Source organism: Panthera pardus, unplaced genomic scaffold, assembly GCF_024362965.1.
Source record: "Panthera pardus isolate Hobbes unplaced genomic scaffold, ASM2436296v1 HiC_scaffold_16, whole genome shotgun sequence".
Classification (NCBI taxonomy): domain Eukaryota; kingdom Metazoa; phylum Chordata; class Mammalia; order Carnivora; family Felidae; genus Panthera; species Panthera pardus.
In genome coordinates, this window is record NW_026526721.1 from 79,870,659 (window position 1) to 79,897,470 (window position 26,812).

The 26,812-nt window shown below is 48.2% G+C and overlaps 1 protein-coding gene across 4 annotated transcripts in view; it reads right to left on the reverse strand.

The window, feature by feature from the left end:
- The window catches only part of ST6GAL1 (ST6 beta-galactoside alpha-2,6-sialyltransferase 1), a 119,445-nt gene extending 92,943 nt beyond the window's left edge, over positions 1-26,502 (reverse strand). For all 4 annotated transcript variants that reach the window (XM_019463464.2, XM_019463461.2, XM_019463462.2 and 1 more), the window contains exon 1: positions 26,043-26,502. The gene's annotated coding sequence lies outside the window, so the exon portion shown is untranslated. The remainder of the gene's footprint in view (positions 1-26,042) is intronic.
- Positions 26,503-26,812: the final 310 nt, after the last annotated feature.

A 26,812-nucleotide genomic window follows, 5' to 3' on the forward strand; every position in this document is an offset into this window, starting at 1 on the left:
CCTGGGAGCCTGCTGGTAATGAGCCTTCCCCAGGGAACAAAAGCAAGGTGCTCCCAGGGCTGGTGGACTCTGGGGCTGCTGACTCACCTGCCCTCTTCCCAGGAGGGAGGCCCCCCTCCCCATCTCTAGCTAGACTCCCTTACCCTGCCTTTTGCTCCAGGCCAAACCTTCACCGAGACAGGGATAGTTCACCCCATCATCTGTCCAAACAGACTTCCTGGATTTCTGTGGCCCTGTGACCTAGGCAAAGACCCTGAGAAGCCTAGTCTCGTGCCCCTTCCCAGCTGATCAGTACCCCCTGCCTCTCCACCCCATGCACCTGCACCCAAGTCACGGCAATCTGCCGACTGATGAGGGAATGTGGGGCTCCACTAATGCTACTGAAATCTTTTGTCAGATGGCTTGCAGACCTCCAGTACTATTCAAATGCTCAAGTCATTCTGCCAGGTCTTCCTGCTACCCAACCCACACTCACACCTGGGCAGTCTCCGGATGGACACAGGGTAGAACTTTGACTCAAAAGCAACTCACCCATAAGGGTGCTGGACCAATCAGTACTTTCAAAGTTGCAACGGTGACCAAAGACTACAGTCAGCTCATGGTGGATCGCAGGGCTAGAAGAAGTGAATGCCATGCACAAGACCAAGTGATGGGGCTGTGGGGCCCTGCAGAAGGAGAGGAAGCTGGCCCACAAAGAGAGCAGGGCAGAGGCCCAGAGAGAGGCAGACAAGAAACTGTGCAGGTCCAGAGAGAGCAGACGCTTGGTGACGTTCAAGAGACTGCAAAGCTCATCTATACTTCCTACTTTTTCTTCCTATAAGCATCCCCCGAATCCCCTCCATAAACCCCTGAAGAGCTAGGTTTAGATAGGCTCTGGGGTCCCAGCTGACTCCGGCTCACTGAAGTCTTTCAGGGCCATGACTGAGAGCAGAGGGGCTCTCCCAGCATCACCCAGTGCATGGCTTTGTAGTCGGGCTTTGGCCATCCATTGTGGCTACTCAAAGCCTTTTTTTTTCCCCAACTTCCTTCCCAAGTTTACGACTAGGTTTCTGATAGATGAGGCAACTAGATGGGCCAGTCTTAGACTGCAAGTACAACTTGTTCTTAGTAGAAACATGAGAAATAAACAATTACAACAGTAATAACAAGAGCTTTTTCTATTTGAAGCCTTTTCTATTAAGTGGCTCATACTAACTCCTATCACCCTACCAGTGTGATCCATTCAGCTGGCCAGAGTCCCCATGTCCCTCGAGCCACCTGTATACGCCTGTGCTTCCTCACAGTGTTAATACATTGAATTCATGCCCCACTGTAATCTGTGTGTCTTCCGCTCCCTGCTCCCTGCTCAAATCCCACATGAATCACTGGCTTAATATCTAGATTTGGTTTCACTGCTTTTGTCCCTCGGCCTAACCAGCCAAAGTTTGCCTCCAAAACTTCCTCGTGCTAGAGGCCTCTTCTCTGCTCTATCGCTCCCTGCCCTCACTCCTGCCTGCGCTGTTCCCCGACCTTACAGCCCCTAGCACCTCCTCAGCCAAGGCCCTCGGTCAGCCCGGAAGCCTCAGAAGATAATTCTAAGGAAGAAAGCAGAGAAATGAGACGCTGCCTTGGCCTCGCTGACTCCCTTATGCCGCATGCAGGTGTTTCCTTTCAGACGTACAACGTGTGGGCGCTGACCACAGACCATAAACCAGGATTTAGAGAGCCCACCAAGAACCAAAGAAGTTCATAAAATGAGCCAAGAACATACATCTTAAGAATTTCATGGCCCAGCATCCTCCAGGCAAGGATCGTTACTAATGGGCTTGGTTCTGAGTCAGAGAATGGGTCAGCCTGTCCCAGGGGTAAGCCGGGCCCAAGTCCCTGGCTTAAATGCATGATCATCATAAGGCACACAGGAGCCCTGGAGTAAAAGATAACCCTGTGAACCCTCCATCCATTATTCCACATTATCTGGAAGGCGAGCGACCGAGCGACCGTTCCAATTGTTTGGATATGGAAGCTAAATTAGCTAAGAGCTTTGATTGATCCACACACATAAAACTTTCCAGGATCTGGGTCTCGACCCATTTGCTGAGCTCTGCGGTCAGATCAGAAGACACAGCACCCAAAACGCAAGAAGACTTTCTGCTAAAATCAGAAGACTTCCTGGTGTATTTCTGCCTCCTCCTTCCCTCCTGAGCTCTTGTTTCTTCTGGATGGTTCATCTGTGGGGCCCGGACCCGACATTATAGGGCTCCTGTACTAGACCAAGGGTTAACCACAATAGTCCTCTATTTTTTTTTTTTTTTTTACTTAAATGTTTTTAGCAACTGCTACGTGCCAAGCACTTAATATACTAATTTATTCATTTATTCCTCACACAACCCTGAGGCAAGGAGTGTTTTCTCCATTTTATTTTATTTTTTTAATGTTCTTATTTATTTTGGAGAGAGAGAAGGAGAGAGAGACAGAGAGTAAGTGGGGGAGGGGCAGAGAGAGAGGGAGACAGAGAAACCGAAGCAGGCTCCAGGCTCCGAGCTGTCAGCACAGAGCCCGACGCGGGGGCTTGAACCCGTGAGCCACAAAATCATGACCTGAACTGAAGTCGGATGCTCAACTGACGGAGTGCCCCAGATGCCCGTTTTCTCCATTTTCAGAGGAGGAAAAGGGCTGAAGGAACTAGGCCGGGCCCAAAGCTGGTAAGTGACCAAGACAGAATTCCACACGCCGGCCTGCCTCCCCAAGCTCTCTCATCAAAAGCTGAAATTAAACGTGAGTTGAGCACTGAATACACGGGTTCTGACAAGAAAAGAAAATGCGTAAAGAATTCCTTTTCAAAGAATCAGAAAAAGGAAGGTCCTCTGCCACTGCCATGTGCAAAACACCCATTCATTCTTGTTGTTAACACGCCGACAGCAAACAATCCCTCAGTTCTGACCGTGCCTATTTGAGCTGCCGGTGTGGATATACATGGAGACGCTTGAGCCTATTTTAGTGTCAGAGCGATACCCATACATGATTTCAGGCCCTCCCCCAGCCCCCCAGCCCCGTAATCTTTGCCACCCAAACACTATGACTTTCAGCTCTTTTACCTAATTCTAGAGTGAGCTCAGTATATATCTAAATAGCATGCTTATATGGCATTTTCTGTCAATGCTAGATATTATTCATTACTTCCGACTACAAAAAATGAGAATTTAGCTTGCTTTTACCACCATCCCATGTACCTCGTCTACCTCTTCTAATACAGTTATACCATTTTTTATTAAGTCGACACTAGGAGATATATTATCATGGCCAGATAAATGACTGTTCACAACCAGGCTCTGTGGTGTGTTATGATTCATTTCTTTCGTGTACACTCCTCAGCTGTCATTTCTGGAGGCCATTATTGTCTGTTTATTTGTTTAATCTTCTGTGTACCTATCACTAATTCAGTCCTCAACTTTCCAACTTCTTTGTTTTTTTTTTTTCTTGATGCTCTCCCTTCTGGAATCTTCTGTCCTCCTACTCCAACTTGAACCGGTTGCTCTCTGAGCTTAAAGGAAGATTCCATTTCTCCTGTCTTAAATACCTCCTAATCTTGAAGGAACACATCTAGAGTAGCTTCCTCAGAAAGGATGTATGGGAGGTAAAAGAATTGAGTTTTCTCACATCTGAAATGCCATTATTCCTCCCTCACATTTGATTAATAATTTGCCTGACTATAAATGCTCAGTAGGATATAAATCCCTCTCAGAACCTTAAAGGTACAGCTCCATTCATTGCCTTCCAGCTTCTAGTGTTGCCGTAGAATCTATTTCTTATATGTATTCTTATTCTTATTTTTATTCTATTTCTTATTCTTATTTGTAAGATTTCTATTCTTATATGTAATTACTTTGGGATTTTTTTTTTGCTTGTGTCTTCAAGCTTTGCTTCTGGTTTATGTGGGGTTTTTTTTTCCACAATGACGTGCTTTGATGCATGTCTTTTTTCATTCACAGCACTAGGCTCTCAAGCGAGTTTTTTCATCTAGAAGCCTATGTTCCTCAGGTCTCAGAGTTTTCCTTGTATTATTTCTTCCATAACTCTTTCTCTCTGTTGTCTCTATTCTCCTTTTTATGTCCTCCTATTCAGATGTTGAACTTCTCCGAATGATCCTTTCTTACTTTTCATTCCATAGCCCTTTTTAATTTTTTTTTTTTTTTTTTTTTTTTTGGTTTCTAGCCTTTCTCCAAGATCTCTTCAACTTTGTATTCCAAATAGTCTACTGACTCATTGATTTCTGTCATACTTTTAATTTCCAAGAGTTCTTTGTTAGTCTCTGAATATTCCTTTTGTTGCACACCTGTCTTTATGTTATCACTGTGCTATCTTCACGGACACCAGTACTTAACGGTTTTGGTAAAATCTGCTTCTCTTCCTGCTCTGTCTCTATGTCTTGCGAGTTTCTTTTTATGTGGTCGTTGTTCGTCTCTTTTGGTTTCTGTGATTTAGGTTTTGAGCTTTTCTCAATGTCTGGTGATCCTCAGTGGTCTTTTTAAATTTACAAGTGAGACACTAAAGGGACCGGAAGCTCCACTTACATAGACAGAACTCTTACCACCGGAGGGCTGAGAGTAAGAACGCTAAATATCATTATCTATAGGTCTTTTCTCTTGGGCTGTTAAGTTTATGCAGAGAGGTCTTGTGACCAAGGAAAAGGAGGTCTACTCCTAGCTTGCCAGCACTGTGAGAACCAGCAACAACAAAAATGTTGGGGAGGGGTGGTCTCACTCTTCAGTAGGTAGACTTTTATTCATTCCCTCTGTTTCAGGAAGGCATCTCACGCATGCCCGACTCGGCTTGGCCTGCTGTGCCTGATCTTAATTAGGTCTTAAAACTGAGCTTGTTCTTGGAAAGATCCTTAAAAGAAATCTTAGTTACCAGGGAAAGAAAGAAAAAAACAACAACAAACTTGTTTTCCACAGAGTTTCCAAGGCCAGACATTTAGGAAAGCATTAACTATGGTTCACAATCACTTATCAGGAATCTTTGGAGGCCAGATAAGTGTTGGAATTCGGAATGCTTCATATTTTGGAAAAGTGCTGCGTTCCCTAAACTATATACTGCGTAACACCCACAGCAAGGGCAGGGCAGCTCCTCATAATAATGCGGATTCATGTTTCTGCAGCAAAACAAATGAATGCTTATTCTAAGTAGGTTAAATAAAGATTTATGAATAGCCTCACATTAGTCCAGATAGGTTTCGCCACCAAATGGGTTAAACTTGGTTTTCCCAGACGTTTGGATTTGGAAATTGCAGATAAGAGACTGTAGGTGCATTTCCTATGCACCTCCCACACCTCCAGTCACACATGGGGCATTTTCACAGGGATTTTGTCAGGCTGTGGGGCTGCCCTCTTGCAATGAGATATGAAAAAAATGAGGCAAGGTGGAATGTGGGGTGGGGGGAGGCCAGGTTCAACAGGGAGAGCATCTGAGGGCACAGTCACTTAGAAAGCGTGAGTCCCAGTTCTGTGCTAGCAAGCTCTGTTACTTTGAAAATGTTACTTAACCGCTCTGAGCCTCAATTTCCTCATCTATAAATTGTGGGTTATTCCAACTAATTTTGAAGTGGTGTTGTGAAGATGAAGTTAAATTCACCTAACACCTATGTATTGTGCCCATTATTCCTGAGGCATTGCTCTGGGTCCTAGAAAAATAATTATGGACAAAAGAGACAAAGTCCCTGCCCTCGTAGAAACAACTTCCTAGTGAGAAGAGACACGGTAAATAAATCAGATGGCCATATGTACCACTAAAGAACAGCAAGGCAGGATAAAGGGGAGGGAACCAGGGGGGAGGAGAGAGGAGGCTGGTATCAGATTAATTTATATACGGTGGTCAGAGTGGCCTTTCAAATAAGGTGACATCTAATTAGAAACCTGAAGGAAAAGAAGGGGAACTCAATGACAGTGTATGAAGGAAGGGTGTTCCAACGGAGCAGAAGAGCAGTGCAAAGGCTCTGAGGAAAAAAGGGGCTTTCTGTTTAAGGGACATGAAGTAAGACAGAATGGAGGGGCAGAAAATTATAGGAGCTGAAGTCTGTGAGGACCTGAGGACCAGATCATGCAGAACCCTGTTGACCCTTCTAAGAACTCTGGCTCTGAGTGAAACGAGAAGCCCTTGTTGGTTTCTGAGCAGAAAATGACATGATGCCTTTTAACATCATCACTCTAGTTGACATTTGGAGGAGACCACAGGAGCAAAAATGTAAGAAGGAGGCCCAGTTGAGAAGCTCTTTTAATAATTAGAGATTGATGGGGCGCCTGGGTGGCTCAGTCGGTGGAGCGTCCGACTTCGGCTCAGGTCATGATCTCACAGTTTGTGGGTTCAAGCCCCGCGTCAGGCTCTGTGCTGTCTGCTTGCTCAGAGCCTGGAGCCTGCTTCAGATTCTGTGTCTCCTTCTCTCTCTGCCCCTCCCCCGCTCACGTTTTGTCTCACTGTTTCTCAAAAATAAATAAAATGTAAAAAAAAAAAATTTTTTTTTTTTTAATTAGAGATTGATCGGTCTCGGACCAGGGTGAATTTAGTAGATCAAGCAAGGAGTTGGTTTCTTGATTTACTTTGCAAGGGCAGCTGACGTGGTTTGCTGATAGCCTGGATCCAGCATGAGAAAATCAGAATCAAGAGTGACTCCACAGTTTGAAACCCTAGCAACTGGAAGATGAAGCTGTCACCCCCTGAAGTGGGGATGGCTGCTTTGGAGGGAAAAGTTCAGTCTTGAACGTGTCATCATTGAGATGTCTATTAGACATCCCAGGAAATGTGGTGAATAGGTGACTGAAGACAGGAGTACAGTGTTTGGGGGTCAAGGTCTGAGATGGAGCTACAAAGAGGGTTGTTGACATATGGATGGTAGGAGGGCACCAGGGAGTAAGGAGACAGAGAAGTCAAGTCCAAGGGCTGCTCCCTGACACGTTCCAAAGAGAACAAGTGAAGATGAGCCAACAAAAGAGACTGAGCAGAAGCCAGTGACAGAAGAGGGGAACCAAAGGGTGTGGTGTTCCAGAAGCCCAGAGAAAGTACTTTTTTAAGGGAAATGGAATAACCAACCATACCAAATGCTGCTGATAAATCAAGGTAAGGGCTGAGACTTGACCACTGGGATGGACAATGTGGAGGTCACTGGTGAACCTGACAGGTGTGGTTTTTGTGGAGTGATGGAGGCAAAACATGGATTTGACTGGGCTTACATCACGAGAGCAGAGGAACTACAGGGAGCAAGCGCAGATGATTCCTTCAAGGAACAAAAAAGGAGACAGCAGCGGGAGGAGTAGATGAGGTTAAGGGAAGAAGCACGTGTGCAATATGCACGTGAGTGGGTTTCAGTGGGAGGAACAACAGCCAGGGATAGACAGATGGGGCGGGCAGATGGGAATGGTCCAGCAGAAAGAGAGAAACATTGGGAAGAGAAGGGAATATTGCTGGAGTCATGTCCTTAATTAAGTAAAGGGAACAGGATGCAGCACACAAGTGGAGGGGTTGGTCTTATGTAGGAGCAGAAACAAGTCATTCTCCAAGGTAACGGGCAGAAAGAGGAATTTGGTGGTGGGAAGGTGTGAAAGTTCTCTGATTGCCATTAGTTTCTCAGGTAAGTGGAAACCAAGGTTCTGACTAAGAGTAAGGATGGGAGAAGAGGTGTTAAAGGTTTGAAGACAGAGAAAAAGCTGTGAACAGTCACCTAGAGAATCGCAGTGGTTCTCAGCCAAGGCTGCCCATTGGAATCAACAACAGAGCTTTTAAAAAATTTTTTAATGTTTATTTATTTCTGAGACAGAGCACGAGTGGGGAAGGGGCAGAGAAAGAGAGGGAGACACAGAATCCGAAACAGATTCCAGGCTCTGAGCTGTCAGCACAGAGCCCGACACAGGGCTCGAACTCACACACTGTGAGATCATGACCTGAGCCGAAGTCGGTCACTGAACTGACTGAGCCACCCAGGGACCCCAACCACAGAGCTTTTAAAAAGGATACTGATGCCCAGGTCATCTCCATAAAGACTTGGATTTCATTCTTTCTGGGTGGAATTACCCAAGAAAATAAAAGCAATACCTTTTATGATCTCCCCCAGGTAATGCTAACGGAAGCCAGAGTTGAGAATCACTGGACGAAGGGAACGGAGAAAGATGACCTGACAATGCCCAAGTCCACTGAAGGATCATGGTCACGAATGAGAGAGGGACCAGTCAGGAAGTGATCTGCTTCTCCAGTGTCACATTCAGCTGGGGGGGGGAGGTGGGGGGTGCAGGCATGCTGGGGAGAATGAGCTGGAGTTAACAAGGGTTCCATGTGATACCTGTTAAGTATCACATACCTGTAAAAGTACACGTGGGAAGAGTCCAGTGAATGAAAGCTGCTGTGTTTATTTTTATCACCAGCTAGGTGGCATATACTATCCTTGTAGCAAATATAATTTTCCTTTTATGTCATCCTATGATTCACCCAATTTGTATGTGTCACAGCGTTTTCAAGTCATTTGCAAAAAAACTAAAATCACAAACGTGTATCCTTAAATATTAAGGGGGTGTCCTGTGGTTCTTTTTTTGTCACATTTAGCACTACATATGGGATCACTGGAATTCACAGGTCACCTCTCCCACCCAACCTCCCTGGGTTCCGATTTGATAACAACAGTTCACTGCCAAAGTTTTGTGAAGCCCCCTCCAGTCCACACCCCCTCAGAGCCTGCATGTTAGGGGTTCCTTATTTGCAATTCCCGTCTGGTGATCCGTCCTTCTCCCTCTGGGAAGTTCCCCCCTTGATCCTGGCCCTGAGTCTGGAGAGATCTCTGTAGCGATAAGTGCCATCTCAACACTCCCTCCCTGAGCCAAGCCTGGCTAGGTCCCTGTCCGTGTCCACCAACTGCTGGAAAAAGACTGCAGACTTCATCCTGAGCCTCAACTGTGTTGCACTTGAATGCCAGTGGAAGGCAGAAGCCCTGTGAGCTCCCCTGCTCATCCCCCAGTGTCCCTTACTATCAGCTCCTGACCTCCCTTATCAATGGATACCATGCCAATTCTTAGTTGTGAACTTCCTTCTACTCCACCCTAAGTGCGCAGGCAAACCGCTCCCCGGGGGTCTCACCTCTTCTTCTCTGACCCCGCCCCTCTCTGTCTCTTGCTCCTGTTCATCTGTGCCCTGAATCCACATGCCCGCCTCTTCTCCTAGACAGAAGCTCCTCCAGGGAGAGGCTGGAACACACGTAGCCTCATATCCACAGCAGAGTGTCAGGCCCATCGGGTGGCCAATAACTGAAAATAACTATCACATTAAATAGCTACCAATTTTTTATCACTAATCGTGTGCCAGCACTAGGTTAAGCACTACACAGGACTCGTACCCATGCTACGAGGTAGCACTGATTAATACCCACTGCAGATAAGGGGTGCCTGGGTGGCTCAGCCGGTTGAGCGCCTGGCTTTGGCTCAGGTCATGATCTTGTGGTTTGTGAGTTCAAGCCCCGCATCAGGCTCTGTGCTGACAGCTCAGAGCCTGGAACCTGTTTTGAATTGTGTCTCTCTGCTCCTCCCCCGCTCGTGCGTGCTCTCTCTCTCTCTCTCTCTGTCTCTCTCTGTCTCTCTCTGTCTCTCTCTCTCTCTCAAAAATAAATAAACATTAAAAAAAAATTTTTTTAAATACCCACTGCAGATGAGAAACTGAGGGTCAGAGGGGCACCTGGGTGGCTCAGTCGGTTAAACTCAGGTCATGATCTCGCGGTCTGTGAGTTCGAGCCCCACATCGGATTCCGTGCTGACAGCTCGGAGCCTGGAGCCTGCTTCGGATTCTGTGTCTCCCTCTCTCTCTGCCCCTCTCCTGCTTGCACTGTCTCTCTCTCTCACTCTCTCTCTCAAAACAAAAAAATTTTTTTTTAATTTAAAAACAAAACAAAACAAAACTGAGGGTCAGAGAAGTTGAGTTCTCAAGTTTGCGCAACGAAGATGTGGCACATCTGGAATTAAACCCGCGTCCATCTGCCTGCAAAACATGCGGGGTTTTTTTTTCTCCCCACAGTATGATAAGGGCTTTCTGAGAAAGGTGACACTGCAGATAGTAATGGGGAAGCCAGTGAGTTGCCTTCCAGCACGCCCCCATCCCCCCACCCCGGGGCGTTACCTGGACTGTCTGGGAGACAAGGGTAGGACTCTCCCAAGTGCAGAAGCATGTCCCTGGGAGGTGCCTTTCATCTGTCTCCTGCCTACCTGATCTTTCCTCTCCTCTTGATTTATAAGCCAGAATAAAATGTTCATTGTCTAGAGCAAAAAAGGAACCGCCACAAGCCCTCTGGCAGGAAGCATCTTCTAGGGATTTATTCCCAACGCTGTCATTAACCACCCCCAGCTCAGGCCCGGGGCCAGCATCCTCCCGTTGACAAAGGCTGTGCGGACAGTCTGGATAAATGGAGGTCCAGCCCAGCTGCTTTTGTCAGAGCTCCCTCACTGCCTGCTCTCCCTCTCACCTGGGACAAACTCCCGGGACCCTGGTTCTCCGTGGGATAAGAGAAGAGCGAGGTCCTAAACCTGACCCCTCCCCACCACCAGGGCTCAGCTCCCACAGGTCAGCCCAGAGAACATTCCCTGTTTCATCTTGCGGCTTGTGTCTCACGTCTAAGGCCAGAAGTGAGGGGGAAAGGACCATCCAGTGGAGCAGAAGGGTCCACCAGAGCCCGGAGTGCTCCCCACCCCGGGCTCCTGAATCTCCCACTGTGCTCCACACTGTGACCTGACCTAGGGGGCACCTGCTCACGCTCACTGGTGGCTGAGCGCATCTGTATCCTGGTCTCGGAGGGCAGACGGTGAGCGTGGGGAGGGACTGGGTGCTGGGCTGGGCCCGGGGCTGTGCCACGAAGCCAGTCAGCCTGCTGCCATCCAGGGGTCCACTGTCTAACCCAGCTAACTCCACAGAACACAGGACAGCATACGAGATGAAAGGTCTTCTCTTTCCTGTGGGTGCCAGCAGTCTGAGGGGCCCGTCCTGAGCTAATGCTGGACTCAAAGGCCTGTCTCGGCTCAGCAGAGAGACCAGTAGGAAAAGGAAGGAACTGGTTTCTTTAGCAGTAAGGAGCAGCTTAGCTCCCTCTAAAACCACCCATCACCCCCACACACAACACACAAGACGGGGCTTTCGGATGCCTGGTGAGTGGCAAGCCAGGCCCCACCCCAGACCCCGGAACAACCGCAACACTTCCTGGGGCAGATGTAAGTCACCTCAGGCCACCTTAGGTCGGTGCTCAGGCACTTCCTCGTGGGTAGTGTGAGAGACCAATTTCCCCAAGGCCTTGTCCTCATCAGCACTCCCGAAAAGTAAAGACTGCTCCCCCCAGAGGTCCCTGATGTCTCTGTCCCTCCGGTCCATTTTCCAGACCACAAGCCTCTACCAGACGGACATGGCAGGGGCCTGCTCACCTGGCCACTCCAACATTCCTTCCGGTAGCCTGGCGCGTCTGGAACACCCTCCTGGGCCCTGTGTAACTCACCAAGCTGTTCACAGCTGTCCCGACTCAACTCTGGCCCAGACTTTGCCAGCAACCAGGAAGGCAGGCAGGAGCCTCCCCTCACCCGGCAGTGAGAGAGACCCAGAGGACCGGCCTGCCCCCCTCTCCACTACCTCCCATCAGAGTCCCCAGCCGGTAGTCTGAGTCAGGAGAGCACAGCTTCTCGCCTGTTGACCAAGTTGTTGCAAGTCTGCAGGGAGCACGGCCACGACTGGGGGAGTTTTTATGAACACCTGTGGGTGCCCTAACAGACGTCTGTACGTTCTCACAGGGGCAAGGGGTGTGCCAGCAGTAACAAACCCTTCTGTGTGGCTCTTTCACACTTTGCCATCTTTTCACATCTATGATCTAATCTGAACATAAAGACCAATCTGGGGATAGGCAGCCCCACAATGATTATCCCCTTTTATGGATTAGGTAGCCTGAGGCTACACAGCTGCCAGATGGCAGAGTCTGGACCACAGTTTAGGCTTTTTTCTTCACCTGTTTTACCTGTGAGATAGATTTGTATTTCATAAGTCTAGATGTATGCAAATACATGAAGTATAGTTACCTGGCGAGTCTTGACCTATCAAAATATTGTTTCCATCTGCTTGTCTTTTTATAATTTATGTCTCACAACGGTGGCCACTCGGGTCTTCTGTGCACTACAAATCCCAGCACCGTGGAAAAATCGTGGGCTCTGGAGCCCAGGCAGCACGGGGGTCCAAGCCACCGTCTCGCACTGTGCAACTTTCGGCCAATAAATCTCTTAACCTCAGTTTCCTCATCCGTACGGTAGGGGTAATTATAACCATCCTATAGGGTTGCTGGGAAACTGGGAGATGCTGTGTGTCACACATGGCACGCCGTGCACGCTTCATGAACAGTGGCTACTCTTCCGTCCATCCTTTGTTCCCCAACCACCACAAATGCCTCACAGCTACCCAGACATGGCCTGCCTTCACTCCTCCAAGCCTGTGCCCCCGCCCCTGCTAGGCATGCCCTTCGCCCATCCTTGACCTATCAGAACTCTTGTCATTCTTCCACCGTCCAGTTCAAACTCCGTCTCCTTCGTGAAACCTTCCCCTTCGTCCTCTGGGCCCCACCGCCCCGTGGGTCATCCGGTTTACAGTGTCTCATTCTGCTCAGAGTTCAGCATTCATGCAACTGACTCACCAGCTTCCCCATGAAAAGACAATGTCTGATTCACCTATTGTGTCTCCCACCTGCTCTCCACACCCTGAGCATCAGCATCTAACAATACCTTTTTTAGGGGGTACCTGGGTGGCTTAGTTGGTTAGACATCTGACTCTCGATTTCGGCTCAGGTCATGATCTCATGGTTCATGACATAGAGCCCTGCACCTGGTTCTGCACTGACAAAAATAAATAAATAAACTTAAGGGGCGCCTGGGTGGCTCAACTGGTTAAGTGTCCGACTTTGGCTCAGGTCATGATCTGACAGCTGACAGCTCAGAGCCTGAAGCCTGCTTCGGATTCTGTGTCTCCCTCTCTCTCTGTCCCTACCCTGCTCTCACTCTGTCTCTCTCTCTCTCTTAAAAATAAACATTAAAAAAAAATTTAAGAAACTTAAAAAAAATACCTTTTAATAACCTAACACAAAATTATAAAGAGCTAAAAGCCACCCAAGATCCCTCCATCCAGAAAAAAAAAAAAAAAGATTAATATCATTCTTCACCTGTCTCTACCTTTACATGTAGATGGACGTGTGGAGGATGAAAGAAGGCATGGATGAAACAAGGATGGGTGGAACTACTTAATAAAGCAGCTGTTTTTTATTTTTCTTTTCTTTTCTTCCCATTCCACCGAAAAGTAAAATTTCCTAAATGCCAGACTTTTAATAAATGTTTCTCCCCCCCAAATAGATATTATTTCCCCAAAGATTCCTCCAAGTTTGGGGCGCCTGGGTGGCTCCGTCGGTTGCGTGTCTGACCCTTGATTTCAGCTCAGGTCACGATCTCAGGGTCAGGGGTTGGAGTGCTGTGTCCGGCTCTGTGCTGACAGCAAGAAGGCTGCTTGGGATTCTCTCTCCATCACCCTCGCAAAGTGGCCTCCCTCACTCGCTTTCTCTCCCTTCTCTCTCTCTCTCTCTCTCTCAGAATAAATAAATAAACAAAAAAAAGATCCCTCCAAGTTTAAGAAAACAATGAGTTGACTGGTTAGAGTCATGACTTTTTTATTATTATTATTTGAGAGAGAGAGAGAGAGAGAGAGAGAGAGAGAGTGGGGAGGGGCAGAGAGGGAGAGAGGTAGGGGCGGGAGAATTGCAACCTTCTCAGCCTGGAGCCTGACAAGGGGCTCAATCCCACAACCCTGGGATCATGACCTGAGCCAAAATCAAGAGTCAGCCGCTCAACCGGCTAAGCCATCCAGGTGTCCCACCCATAACTTTTTCTCTTTAGACAGTATGAGAGCGGGAAAGCTAGCACATACACTTTCCTCTTCACTTACATTCCTGTTACTTCTCACATTCTTGCTTAGCTTCTATTTGAGTAGGTTAAGAGCTCACCAAATGACCCTTAACCATGCCTTCCTAAGCCCACTTTTGATTCATCCTTCTCATGATCAGGTAGGTTTTCCCGAGAAGAGCTCACGTAGGCCCTATTCCCTTTGTTCTTGCATGCATGAAAATGGCTACCTGCCTTATCCTTGTAGAGTGATGTACGTCAGTGCAAAAGTCTTCAGTCATGCTGCCTTTCCCTCAGAACCCTGTAAATATTTCTTCTTCTCCATGTTCTCTTCTCCTGCTGATCGAGCCTGAGGCCAACAGGTCTTTTGCTCTGTGGCATAGGCGAATTGCTCCCAATATCCATTTTCCTCCTCTTCCTGAGTTTTTGGGTTTTTTCTTTCTTTTTTTTTTTTTTTAAAGTAGGCTCTACGTCCAACATGGGGCTTGAACACAGCCCTGAGATCAAGAGTCACATGCTCTACCGACTGAGCCAGCCAAGCACCCCGCCCCCGACCTGAGTTTTAAGAGGGTGCCCCGCTCCCCCGCTGGAGACGTTCTTCCAGCCTCCTTTGCAGCCAGGCATGGTTGCCACGTTTTGGTCAATGGAACGTGAACAGAAGTGACGTGTATCTTTCAGATGCCTCAGTCACCATTCTGAGGGATCGCCTCTGTGTGACCTTTAGAGCTCTGACTTTTGTCTGATTAATTTCCTTATCGTTTTTCTCAGCATGCACTGTGATCCTCCTTCAGCCTTCCCTCTCTAACAATTCAGTTTTCCGTGTATACTACTTTGTTCCTTTATTAACTTTTCCACGATGATGTCTGCATCCTCGTGTTTCCTTAGCTCTGGAACTGCCCCCTTCTAATTCATTCTTGTCTCTGAGCTCTCCATTGATTACTTTTCAATAAACTTTATTTGAATGCTTGAATGGATACTGCCTTCGACCCAAGAGCCAAGCCCAAGCCAGAAACTAATTAGCTTGGGAGATGGGAAGAATAGGACAAAGGTGTCCCTTTCTTCATGGGGAGAGACACAATAGTCTTAGAGGTCATCTATGAGTCATCCACCTTCCTGATCATACTCATTCTTAAAGGAACAGCTCAAGACCCACCTGTTCCAGATTCTTCCAGCCCAGATTGATTTTGCTCCCTCTCCAATACCCAAGGGTTTCTCCAGACTAAACATTCACAGGTAATGCTTAGGCTGCTAAGTGAACCTGGAACTTGTGAGAAGGGGCATGAAGGTTCTTCACCTCCCTTGCCACAAAGTTCGGCACACAAAGGTTTCCTTTGAAGATTTCTGGACTAATGAGTCTCTGAATGAAAGGGAGGGCAAAAACCAGAACAACCCTTAGAAGAGGCCTTCAACACAGACCTACATGATGCATGTAGAAGGAAGAAGATTCAACAGGGTATTACCCTTGAAAGATCAATGGAGAAGGAACAAGCCTCTTAGCCAGCAAGCCTGGCCTTCCCAACCTGCCCCTGCAGGCACCTGATTAGGCCTACATTCAAGTACAAAAGCACCTTAAGTCACTCTCTGGCTGACTGTGAGCATGTCACCCAACCTTCTTCAGCCTCTGTTTCCTCACCTACTAAACAGAGATAACAGAATATGCCACAGAGGGAAGTTGTGAAAATTATAGATAATGCATGCAACGGCTCCAGCCTCATCCCCACTCCTGCCTTGTCGTGCTCCTCTGCAGGAACACCAATCTCCTAGGGGCTCTCCAGCACATGCAAACGGGCCATTCTTCACCCCACACCTTTCCTCCTGCAGCCCCTTCTCCTGCAAATGCCCTTTCCCTGGAGGCTAACAGCTACTGCCCTCCAAAACCCAGCTTAGGCATCACCTGCTCCAGAAAGCTTTCCCAAACTCGCTACACCTTCTTCCCGGCTTCATAAGGTTTATCACACAAGATCGTAATTAACATCTAAGTGTCTACCTCCAACTAAGAACAAAACTGTGGGAGTATCTGGGTGTCTATTCTAAAATGCACGCTGTGCATCGGCTATAACGGGCATTCGATGTTTGTTGAATGAATGAACAAAGCAAGGACTCTGAGAAGAAGAGGGTGACACAAGAAGTCTGTCTGCCACTAACTCCCAAGGCCTTGCTAGTTACACTGAATATGTGTATATATTACCTACAACATGTGTAAATATTCCAATGCCTAGCGCAATGACTAGCACATAATAGGTCCTCAATAAATACTTGATGAATCAATTAACGTTGAATAAACTTTACAAGAGAAGAAACTGTTTAAGAGCCTAAAACCACAGGTGCAAGATAAGCCCATAACAATGCCTATACTGAGTTCTATTTACAAGCCAAAGGCATTTAAGGTAGCCAAGCAGCGGTACCCACTAATCTGTGGCCATACTCACCACCGGTATGTGTGTTCCTAGTCATAACCAGATAATGAGTCAGGTGGATATCCTAGCGTTAAAGGGCAAGCAAAAAACAAAAACAAAAAAACGCAAACCAGGCTTGACGCAAACAACTCGTAACCAAAACGAATGACAGATAATGCTATCCACACATGAATGTCCCATGAATTCTTCCTTTCATATGTTCTCAGGGGAATGTCAGAAAATTTCCATCAGCCCCTGTACGGAGAAATTGAGCCAAGCCCCCTGTAAAACTAAGGACGAAGCCCTTCTCAGACTCAAAGGACTTGGAATTATTAGCAGTGGATAAACCTGTAACATAACATAGAGAAAGAGCTTTGCCCCAGGCCAGCTTCAGTAGTCAGCAGCAGTGAATCTTCGGGGGAGTCTCTACCCCTCTCTGAAGCTCAGTTTTCTCATCTGCAAAACGGAGCTAATGACCCCAAGACACAGTGTCACTATGAGGACTGAATGAGAGAACATACATAGTGCTTCATCAGGGCCAGGGGCACAGCAAAAGCCCAGAACCTGGTAAGCTTGCCATGCTGCCCGCACCAAGACGCAACTAACCCTTAGGTCCAAGAGGCTCCTCTTAAACCACAGAAAAGAAAGGCACAAGCATTAAGTATGGCGGGTGCTATCGGAGGACATTCAAGAGGTTGCAAAGGGTACAGTGTTGCTAAAATTAAAGTTGACTGACATCTCAGCACTGGGCTAGGGAAACCAGGAGATGGATGCAAATTTAGAAAGACCGTAATCAAAAAAAAATTTAGAATCATCCTCCTGGGACACGTAGTTCTTTTCTGGTTGCCAGATTTCCTGGTCATCTAAAGTGTATGTGATATATTTATTACTATGGAAATAATTTATGAATAAAAAGTCAAGTAGAGCTGAAGCCAAGGACAGAACAGGAGGAAGGTTGCCAAGATCCAGGGGAAACAATGTTTCAGCCTCCTTTGAAGGCTTCCATTGTATTCCACCTTTACAAAGCTCCAGTTACGCCCTCCCTAACCTGTCCTGACCCTGCAGTCCTAGTTTGCCTCTTTCTGCTTCTGGTCCCACAGGCTCTTGTCCCATAGGCTCCCAAGGCCGGAAGGGGCCTTAGCAGGCACTTCAGTCAACCACTCCACAACCAAACTGCAAAGTTCACACGCAACGTCGGCTTGAATACTCCCCCCAGGGAGTTTGCGGCCCTGTGACACAGTTTGTTCCACAGTCGGGAAGTTCTGCCGAATAAGTTCTTCCTTATCTCCCATCCTCCTGTGCTTTTCTTCCAACCTATGCTGGTTCTCCCCTCCACAGCAGCCACTCAGTGCTCCTCCCATCCTTCTTCCACATGAAGCAGGTGCCACTTACGATGCCCTGCAGGCTGGAAAGTCCAATGCCCACACTTATCCCACCTCCAACACGGTGTCCTAAACTTCTGTCTTCCAAGGAGCCCATCTCTGGATTCGCTTCCTTTTCCCATGATCTGTATCAGAGCCAGGGAAACAAAACACTCCAGATGGGTCTGATCAACCAGACAGAGCAGAGTGGCACGGGTGCACTCCCTCCTCCAAGCCTGAGATCAAATACTCCTCTTCTTCCCTCTCTCCCTTCCGTCCCTGTTCCAGGCCTCCCACTGGGTCCCCTCAGGTCCTGGGAACAGAAACAAACCTGACAGTGCCAGGGAACGTGCGAGGAGGAGGAGAAGGTGATGACGCAGCTCAGTGCCTTGCACTTGCAGCCAAGGGCACCCAAGCCGGCAGGCTATCTCCAAAAATAACCCTGTCCAAACAGTCAGCCTCTTAGTAATTCCCCAGGAGCCCTTCGTTCCAGCTTTCCAGGGTGCGGTCCTCAGCGTCCCTGTGCCTGGTCCCTCGCCACCCTTTCCAGAGCCTAATGGACTGGCTCCATTTAACCACTGACATTTACAGCCATTGTTCCTTATGTCCAAGGTCTAAATATACTTAGAAATATATTTTTATGGAAAATTTTTACAGTTAAGCAAACATCATAATATAGACTGTAATGCAACTACAAAAAAAGCATCTGCATGCACGGAGAGGGAAAGATCTCTAACACATATAGTCAGGTGGAAAAGGCAGTCTTGTAAAGTGGCAGTTATTATGGGATCCATTTACTGAGCTTTAAAAATGTATCTGTGAAGGGGCACCTGGGTGGCTCAGTCGGTTAAGTGTCCGACTTCAGCTTAGGTCATGACCTCACAGTCTGTGGTTCAAGCCCTACATCAGGCTCTGAGCTGACAGCTCGGAGCCTGGAGTCTGCTTCGGATTCTGTGTCTCCCTCTCTCTCTGCTCCTCCCCTGCTCATGCTGTGTCTCAAAAATAAATGAACTTAAAAAAAAAATTTTTTAACATATCTGTGTAGAACCATGAATACACAAGTCAATGTATACAAAAGGGGCAGAAAGACCCACAAAAGTGCAAACAGTAGTCACTTTGGAGAGAAGTGGGATTGGGGAAAATGGCAAAAGGTGAGGGGGGTAATTTTTTACTCTGAATATCATAAAAGGAAACAGATTTCACTTACTACTTGTATGAAGAAGCCACCTGGCCTTAGGTGTACCTTTCCCCCATTGTCATCGATCATCTCAGAGCTGGAAGGGGCCCTGGGGACTAAGACACAGGTCCTTGAGGTAGGGTACCCATGGTGGCATGCCTTTTGCCTAAGGTCACACAGCCAGCTAGCAAAAGCCAAAGACCACAAGTCATAGTACAGGCCCTGACATCGTGGAACCCCCAGAGGATTAAAAAGAAGGCTTTGACTTAATTACTAAATCAAACCAACTTTATTCTTTCAGTTGAGTCAGAAATACCTACTTTGGTGAACAGCCAGATGGAAGAGACCAAGGTCATCAAACCTGGAGGGAAACGGGTCTCAGGCAGGACCTATCACTCAGGCATGGCTGGCAGGCCCTACCTTCTCTGGGCTTCCTGGCCCTCATCCATAAATCAGAGGGACGGGCTAAGTGACAGGGGACAAGGGAAAAGACAGATTGGCGGGCACGGAGTGCCGTGGGTGCCAGGTGTTCGTCTGAGCGACCTCCGCATCCTCAGAATGAGACTGGCAGGAGCACTCCCTGAGTGCATCCTGGCCGAGGCGCCGGCAGTCCGTGACCTTAATTCCATATGGAAGCCCTGCCTCTCAGGAGGGGAAGGCTGGGTTCAAGTCTGACTCAGCTCCCCACCCCCACCCCAGCACCAAGCTGCTTGGGCTGCTGCATGGATTACCTCATTCGATATTCGCCAAACTTTCAAATGCGCTCAAAGAAATTCAGAAGTCACTTGCCAAAACCATACAACTGGGAAAGGGTGGGGACCTTCTGCAAAATTAGGTCTCCTGACTCTACATTCAGTGCTCCTTCTATCCTGCCAGTTTGGCATGCAGTGGGGTCTCCTCACTTGAGCGATAAAACTTAAGTTCTTGGGTTGGCTCCCCACCAGCCCCTGTCTCTCTCTCTCTCTCTCTCTCTCTCTCTCTCTCTCTCTCTCTCTCACACACACACACACACACACACACACACAGTCCCCTAACAGTGACAGCAGAGACAGGCTCCAGGAGCAGCACGACTCAGATATGCATCATGCTGATAAGATGTCTGGGATGTGCTTCAAAGTCATCTGGGGTGGCCTGTGGGGATATACGTCAGCTATGAGTTGTGATAATTGTTGAAGATAAGTGATTGTTTACAGGGGTTCATTACACCATTCTTTCTACTTTTGTACATTTGAAATTACCCAAGATCAGACTTTTTTATACTGCATCATGCAAGTGATCAATTTGTCACCTGGTAGGTGGTTCCATTGTGATCAACTTGCTGCTTCCCTCGGCACACAAAGCCACACAATGGCCTGCTGTCATGTTAAGAAAAAATATCAGGGCCAAAGTTTCTGCAGGGTGTGAAAATCCCAATTATAGCAATAATAGCCATCGCTTACTGAGTGCTTCCTGTTTACTTGTCACTGCAGTGGACCGTTTAGCTATGATTTCATTTAATCCTCACAATGGCCCGGTAAAGGTGGAGCTGTTAAGCCCATTTTATAGAGAAGGAAATTGAAGTTCAGAGAGCTTAACTAGCTTGTCCAGGTCTCCACCTGTGATGAATGATGAGCAAGAATTCAAATCCTTCATCATAAGAAAAAAAAGTCTGTAACTACACGTGGTGATGGATTTTAACTAGATCTATCGTGGTGATCATTTCACAGTATATACAAATATCAAATCACTAAGTTCTACACCTAAAACTAATGCAATGTTGCATGTCAATTATACCTCAGTAAAAAAAAAAAAAAAAATCAAATACTGAATTACATGTGCTTTTAACTTCTACTGCTCCCACAATATGTAATACTTTGGTACGTTAGGACTTTCTATGTAATTGGGACTAAATCTATGAAATTTTTCAAATGATCATATCCTTCACAGTGTAACCCAGTCATTTTAACCTTAGGATTCTACACGATGCAAACTATCTTGGAATGTAGACAGGGATTAATTCACAAACGCATTATTCACAGTGTCAATCACCACAGGGCAAATGAGAAGTACCTGGGCTATCCCACAGTGGCCTTCATCCCAGAAGCCTTACTCATGGATGCTCCAGTCTCGGGTGCTTGCCCCTCCTCTGTGGTCCCACAGCACCCTGTACCAGTCTCTTGTTTCCTGGTCCCCTCCACCGGATCATAAGCTTCTTTAAAGCTAAGCTCTTCTCACACATCTTTGGTTTAGAGTGGGCACTCGAATACGTGAGGACTGAATTAGTAAATGACCATGGAGTTGAGGATTTAACATCTACAGAAACTGCTTAAGCTGCTGGAGGACAAAGGATAGTACCAGAACCCAAGGTCACATGCAGTGCCCTTCCCCCTCCACCTTAGACTTTAAACTTTTTCTACAATAAAAAGTAACAAAAATGACTGGAGTTTGAATGCTTGAGGCAGGGTGGGAGAGGGGGAGGAAGCTGGAGGTGCCTTCCTCTATAGGCCCTCATTGAAATTCCACTGAAGTGACCAGATCCCATGGGCCATGTGACCTTGGAGGTGCTGAGCAGCTGATATGGGTGATGAATGAAAGACGCAGCTTTAATGTGGACTTAAATTATGTCAAGTACATCTGAGAAGGTTAAGCAAGAAAGGCAAGAGATGACTGCACATACAGGATGTTCTCAACCATTTAAAGAAAATACATCCATTTGGGAAAAAAAAAAAAAAAAAAAGACCAGAGGGAAAACTGCCAAATGTTAATAGTGGTTACCTTTGAATAACGTAATCTTTGTCTGTGTCTCTATACTTTTTTATACTTTCCAAATTGTTCCCAATGGGCATACTTGATTTTTATAATCAGAACAATAAATAAAATTTAAATCACGAAACTGATTCTGAAGGCTAGTAATGATTTCGAAAACCTCTCCAGTGTTTTAATGCGGTGAAACTGCATTGCTTACTATGTTACTGTTACAGATAAGACTATAAAAAGTACATCTACTGGAATCAGAATGCCATCAGGTAGTTTGAGTACACACGCACACAAGCAAGAAAATGTATTTTTCCCCAATTCAGTTTTTAGTGAATAAATCACTGATACCAGGTCTGAGCAAATTCTCAGTATTCTAATGTTCCATAAGGTACTGTGAATTTCATTAATGAACTATTCCTGTCATTTTTTAATGTTTATTTATTTTTGAGAGCTAGAGACACAGAGCAGGAGCAGGGAGGGGCAGAGAGAGAGAGAGACAGAATCTGAAGCAGGCTCCAGGCTCTGAGCTGTCAGCACAGAGCCCAACACGGGGCTCGAACCACAAACTGCAAGATCATGAGCTGAGCCAAAGTTGGATGCTTAACTGACTGAGCCACCCAGGCGCCCCGCCTGCCATTTTTTTAATGCAACCACATCCTCACAACTTTAGAGAGCTACATTCTCTTTGAAGCCTTCCTCTTCCACTCACTCGTTTACCATCATTGGTTTGATTCCCGGAGAAAAAGGGAACACCCCTCTCCATGCCCCCTCCCCAGTCAATATTGAGATAAATTAGATCTACTTTCTGTGGGTTCCTGAGGACAATTTCTTATTGCAGTGATTTTTTTTAAGTGTATTTATTTATTTTTGAGAGAAAGAGAGAACGAGAGCGTGTACCTGGGAGCATGACCAGGGAAGGGGGAGAGAGAGAAGGAGAGAGAGAATCCCAAGCAGGCTCAGCACTGTCAGCACACAGAGCACAACACAGGGCTTGATCCCAGGAACCCTGAGATCATGACCTGAGCCGAAATCAAGAGTCGGACGCTTAACCGACTGAGCCACCCAGGTGCCCCTCTGAAGACAGTTTCTGAGGGGAGATCCAAATGTGTTCTGCATCCATTTAAAAAAAAAGGGTGGGAGGGCTTCTCTGTAACACCAGGTCAACACCAAACCCCAGCCTTAGCCTGCCTGTTTGTCAGTAACACAGAATGAATGAATGCCATCACTTTAGACTGCACAGCTTTGGTTTTTATTTGTTTCTTACTAGGTTTAATTACCTTAGAATCACACAAACTTTACAACTCTCCAAAGGCCCCCTTTACAATGTGGCAGGCATTCACCCCTCTTTGTTAACTAGGTAGGGTCTCCTAATTTGAGTAGAGGGCTTACTCTATGGGGTTATTCTCCCACCAACATCCTCTGCCACTTAAAAAGCTGGTGAGCACCGGAGCCTGCCAAGAGGTCTGAGCAGGCATAAGCACGTGTCACATCGCTGGATACCCACAACAACACCAGGATATACATACCCATCCTTCCCTTCACATTAAACAATCATATTCTCAAGGAACACAGGACACAGAAGAGCTGACCCAAACTCCTCTGATCCTAAGGCCTAAGCATCTTCCACTCCCCTGGAACAGCCTGTGCAGAGACTGGGCAGGAAGGACTTTCACTGTCCAAGGAAGTGAGCAACTGGAGCCCAGGAAGGTTAATAGCACAGAAAGCTAAGTGGGGTCTCTGGCTTCTGGCTTCTTGCTGCCTTTTGCTTTACGATTATGTTCAAAGCAGGTCCCCACTGGGGAAGCAAGCAATAGCAGGAGAACATGTAGGAGGCCAGGGCAAGGGTGGAGTGAACCACTTAGTAAACACTACAGAAAAGTGATCCCCAATGATAACTGCAATACTCCTCACCATATCTACCATAGGGATCCATGGCTCTGTACCATAACCAACACCTATTTAATTCCTTCAGGAATTCATTCTCAGACTTAAAGAGTGTTGTTATAACAACCATCATAACTTTGACTTTACTCTGGGGTACCAACAACAACTCATTTGATGCAACGGTTTTCCTTTTACGCACAAAGAGAAATTAAAAGCAGACACCTTGCTGCATGTCCTTAGGCAAGTGATTTCTCCTCTCTGGGCCTCAGTTTTCCCATTTGGAAAATAAAAGGGTCTGGCGGGATGATTCCCAAGGTTCCTTATAAGGCAAGCATCCCGATAAGAAAGCTATACTCAAGTGCCCAGTGGAATTACCACAAAAATGAAACACTCTAGAAACCCTAAGAAAAGAAACAAGTGTAGCTAGGAGATAACAGGGACAGGACAAAACAGCACATTAGCTTTGGGGAAACCCAGACTCCAAGTATCTGTTGTTGGGTTTTTAAATTTTTATTTTTTTGGTTTTTTGTTTGTTTTGGTTTTTTGGTTTGTTTTTTTTGTTGTTGGTTTTTTTTTTTTGTTTTGTTTTGTTTTTCCAACTTTTCCTCTGCCAAATACAAAAATAGGCAGCTACTTCCGGGGAACTCTCAAAAAGAATTTAATTAAATAAAATCAATGAAAACAATGCCTTGTTCTCCCACAAGTGGCTCAGGAGTAGCTTGCTAAGAGACACTTTCTTCCCTGTGGGTCTGATGTCAACAGCCTAATGCTTAGGCCCAAACAAAGGCTTCCTGGCATAGAGATGAGAGGCAAATATCTAAGTCCCCATATCTGGCCCTATTCCAAATTGAGGGGAAAGGGACAGTGAGAAGAGAAAAATACCAAAGTTTATGAAAGGCTAGCAGAAGAGTAAAGAATTACTAAAGCTATCTTTTCCCAAATGAATAAGAACTCTTAAAAGAGATAATGGAAGGGTGCAGCTTTCAATCTGAATTACTTTCTTTGTTTAACTCTGTTCTAAGGCCACTGATTTTTAGACTAACCTGGTTGTGCCTTTGGGGGCTGTCAAGGCCAGGGGCAGTGTGGGAATTGGGAGACCCATACTCAAATTCTCTTTCCCATTTCACTGGTTTAAACTCCCGCAAGGCATTTTCCAGGCCAACATTACCCGCTTGTAAAATAAGAGGGTTCCCTAGATCCCCTTTAGATCCTCAGTAACAGTGGTTTGGAGCTGAAGGCCCTCCAGTTCTCCCCAGGGACAGGTTTAAGCTCCAGAGGGACTGGCGGCCAGTGAGCTCAGCAATTGCACTCTAGCAGCGGTGCCTCCGTGCCTGCACACCCCACCCCCCACCCCCCCACTCCCACAACCTTAGGGTCTTACTTCTGCACCAGCACCATTCCCTAACAAGCCAGTGCACCCACCCACCCACTTCCCGGCTGCCCGAGCAGGTCTGATGAACCAAAACCTGCCAAGGTGAGCAGAGCACATGTAAGCAAAGCAAAAACAAAACAAACAAGAGCCCTCTTATCTGGACCTCGGAATTTCTCTCAAACTGATCTCACTGAAGATAAGAGCGTCCCTACCCAGAACCAGAGGCCGCGGCTGGCCTCGCCTGTAAAAACTAAAAACGCAAAGCGAGTCTCAAGCCAAAAGAGGCCAGGGCCAGACGCAAGGACCTACAAGGCAAAGCTCAAGCAAAGGGTCGAGAAGACCAAGACCGCGCTGGGCGCTGTTTAAATTGGACTATTGTTTCTGCAGGCTGGGGAGGCGCTCGCCATCTCCCAGCAGGGGCAGTCGCCTGAGTGCAGGGACAATGGTGCACTAGGCACGGTCTTTTTTTGGAGAGGGACCCATGGGCCCTTAATTCAACCCCGGTGCGCTGGAAGTGAGGGGCTGCCCTGGTCCCATCCAGTAATGCACCACGGCCGGGACAGGCTCTCGGCCTGGGGCAAAGCTTTTTGTAGCTGCTTTCGTGTTTTGTTTTCCCCTTTTGGCAGACTGGCAGTTTGGCCTGAGGGCCAAGTGGTACCTTTTCAATGTGTCTGTCGTCCTCCTCTGGCCAGCGGCGCCCCTAGCGCCTCTCCCTCCCCCGCGGCTTGAGACAATGGCCGGGTTCCGCAAGGCGGCAGTTCCAGGGCCAGCCTGGCGCCGGGATCCCCGCGCAGAGCGCACGTGCGTTTGTTATGGTGCCTGAGCCCCCACCCCCGCCGCAGGCCTCAGTTTCCCGGTCCTTAAATCTAGCAGCGGGAATGAGCAGGAACCCGGAACGCGCGGGGCGTCCCGCACCTGACCCGTGGCGCGGTGCGGGAAGCGGGGCTCCCGGGGGCCGAGCGCACGTGGGTTTGTTGTGGGTCCGCAGACTCGCGGAGCCCCGGGGGAAAGCCAAGGCGGTCCCCGGGCCGGGAGAAAGCCAGAGACACCCCGGCCCCACGGTGGCCAGCCGGCCGGCGAGACTGCCGAGGCGGCGCTGGGCACCGGCTCCGCGCGCCCCGCAGCCCCGCTCCCCTCCCGTGCCCCTTCGCACACGCCTCCGCCCGGGCCCCGGGCCGCGCCGCCGCCCTGCGCACCCCTACTCACTCGCTGCGCGCTCGGCCGCCGGGGCTGCGGCCCCTCCGCCCGCTCCGCGCCCTCGCCGGCCCGCAGCCGCTCCCTTTGTTAGCGCCCGGCAGTGCCCCAGATGTCTTCCCCGGCCCGGCCCGGCCCCGCACTCCCCTCCCCCAGGTGCCGCCCGTCTCCGCGCGCCGCGGCCACAGGGGAGCCCGGCAGCTGGGAGCCCGGCGCCAGGTCCCGGCAGGAGGGTCTGCTGGGGAGGAGCGGGGGACTGGGGCTGAGGGGTGGAGGGGACGGCGAAGGAGGGAAGAAGAGCGCGGCGGAGGGGCGGGGGAAGCGAAGGTCTCCGTTATGCAAATAGTCGGGCCGACGGGGTGGGTCCCCGGTCGCACGGCGCCCCAGACACCCTGGCCTGGCCCTCCGGGGGTCGCCCGCGGGCGGGCCTCCGGGTTAGGGGTGCCGGGTTAGGGCACCTCGTGATGCGGGGACCCCGCTTCCACCACCCCCCACCGCCACCGCCACCGAGGAAGGCGGAAGGAGGAACAAGGGGAGGGGCGACGCGGAGGGCCGGGATCCCCAAATGCCGGCTCTCCCCACCACGCCCCAGGTCCCGGAGGGTTGAATGCTACACTCACAGGCTTTCCGTCCTCACAAGCGGGAACTGTTAATCCTGGCTCCGCTACCGACTGCCTGTGTGACTGAGCAAGTCACTTAACGTCTCCGAACTCTTCTTAGGTAGGATATAAAACGGCAAAATCTCTTTCACGGGGTTTGACCCGATCCTGCCCAACACCGGG